At 40.1% G+C, this 2,500-nt stretch overlaps 1 protein-coding gene across 3 annotated transcripts in view; it reads right to left on the bottom strand.

Moving 5' to 3' along the window:
- Window positions 1-2,500, bottom strand: part of LOC134457853 (multiple C2 and transmembrane domain-containing protein 1-like) — an 81,246-nt gene that overhangs the window by 8,615 nt on the left and 70,131 nt on the right. The gene's annotated exons all lie outside the window — the stretch shown is intronic.

Genomic DNA, 2,500 nt, shown 5'->3' with positions numbered 1-2,500 from the left:
AGAGACGTTCTTAATGCTTTAGAACAGAGAATCTTTGCTGAAACTTACGGTAGCCGTATTGAAACATCACACTAAGCTTTGCTGCTGTTCAAGTCTTTCAACCGACATACACAGCTGAGGACGAGAAGCTGCTTTTTTCCTTTTACTTTTTTTTTTTAAGATTTAGACACATATATGGATATTTTTTATAAACACACACTTAAAAAAATCTATTCAGTTCTGGCTCCCTGAAATAAATATATATTTTTTAAACTGGGGTATTAAGTGGAGATTTTTAAAAAAGTGTTTTTTTTTAAAAACGAAATTATGTGTTAACTGGATGAAATTGCATAAAAAGACTTCCAAAAAATATCCATTTAAAACATATTCCTTAGAACAATCTGTCCAATTGTTTTGTGGATGTCCACACTCAGTCTGCTCCATCTAGGATTAGGGTCACAACTGGGCCGTATCATTGCCAGATCTGGGCCAGATCTACTATAACAGGTCTATTGCAGCTGAAGAGAGCTACCGTCAAGGTCATTTTTTTCTGATGCAACATGCCCAGCATGGACTGCAATGCAACGGGCACTACTAGAGTAACACAAAGCAACAAAGTACTCCCTTTAAAAACCCTCAAGGTGACGTCCCCTCCCTGGCACACAGCTAATTATGGGCCAGAAACGACTATGATATGGCCCTGGTGCAGACCTGAGGTGCATTTATCAAAACCATAGTTCCTAAACTATGTTAGCTACTTTGTTGTTTGCAATTCATTTCCCTATTGGCAACTACCCAAGTTGCTAACTGGCTAGCAACTATGCTTTCGAGAAACACACCCCTAACCTGGGCTGAGTTTCTCAAAAGAGAAGTTGTTAGCCTGTTAGCAACTTCGGTAGTTGTCAATGGGAAAATGCATTGAAAACAACAAAGTAGCTAATGTAGTAAGCAACTTTGGTTTCGAGAAATTCACCCCTGTCCTTGATCCACTCTGGATTTGTCTCGCACAAGGTCTACAGAGAGAATCCGAGCCTGAGTTCACTCTTTATCAGTCCTTGAGGCCAAATTTGTAGTGTTCATTTGTTCCAAATGTGATGGAGGCCAACTAGGAGAGTATGGAGTGGAATGTTAGTAAACCTCCCTCCCAAAGCACCTCATACAGTATTGGTAGCGCTGAGCTATCAGACAGGGCTGAGTTTCTCAAAAGAGAAGTTGTTAGCCTGTTAGCAACTTCGGTAGTTGTCAATGGGAAAATGCATTGAAAACAACAAAGTAGCTAATGTAGTAAGCAACTTTGGTTTCGAGAAATTCACCCCTGGTCATTTCGGATGTAGCCATAGTGCTAGCGAAGAAGCCACTCCAGCTCTGCACACTGTCAGCAGTGACACACAAACTCAGACACACTTAAAAAGCAAGGCACACGGAGGAAATCAAGCCATTAACGAGCACTCCTGAACATAATCATATAATTTGTTTGAGCATGCAATAATTGTAATTTTGTTATTTACAACACAGTGACATATTTTATTTATCAGAGACCATGTACAAATTTAAATGTAAATGCCGCTATGTGATACGCAGCAAACTCAAACTCAAATTGACTGAGGGCCAAAATAAAAATGTGGAACGAAGTCGTGGGTCGGACTTATTTAATTTTTTCTTTTAATTGACTAAAATTGTGCGTACATGCAGTTCATAGTAATAGTTAAATTTCACACACACTATTTCCCATCATAAATGGTAGGTCAATACATCCTGTGACGTACCAAATTTCATGTTGAAATCTTACGCTATACATTAATGCTGTATGTGGGCTAGTTGTAATAAATGATAGAAGTCCGCAACACTGTTAAGGCTCCCAGTGATTTATTTGCACAACGTTTCGGGCCTTCGTCCTTTCACTTGAAAAAGGACGAAGGTCTGAAACGTTGTGCAAATAAATCACAGGGAGCATTAACAGTGTTGCGGACTTCTATCATTTATTTCAGTTACTTTATTTTGTCCAGCACCTGTACCACTGATGTGCACGCATTCTCTACCTTCTTGTATGTGGGCTAGTTGTAATACATTTTTGAAATGATCTCGCGGGCCAGATTTGTCCCAGGCCTGAGTTTGACATCGCTGACCTAAGGCACACTAACGTACACCTGCAATCCCTCTGGAGCGTCTACAGTCCATATGGCAAGCAGAGAGTCACTGACGGCCTATAACCAAAAATAGAAATGGACTCTAATCGAAGCACTGTCTGCAGTAATTTCTCTGCCTGAAAAGTTGGACAAAAACTGCATCGGAAAAAAACTAGAACGAGGATAACGCAGTGCACCACATTTAGTCGGTGAGGGGTTTGTCCACTTTGTGAGGTAATTTTAAAACATAGATACATTGAAAAGCACAGCGCATCACACTTCGTTTGTGAGGTCGTTTAAAAGTAGTTAATTCTAAAACCTTGTGGTGTTATCATTTTTCAGACAGGACAGTGTGAGATGACAGGAATCGAGATGGGAGAGAGAGAGAGAGAGAC

This window comes from Engraulis encrasicolus, chromosome 11 (genome assembly GCF_034702125.1).
Source record: "Engraulis encrasicolus isolate BLACKSEA-1 chromosome 11, IST_EnEncr_1.0, whole genome shotgun sequence".
Classification (NCBI taxonomy): domain Eukaryota; kingdom Metazoa; phylum Chordata; class Actinopteri; order Clupeiformes; family Engraulidae; genus Engraulis; species Engraulis encrasicolus.
This window is presented reverse-complemented; position numbering and strand designations above follow the sequence as displayed.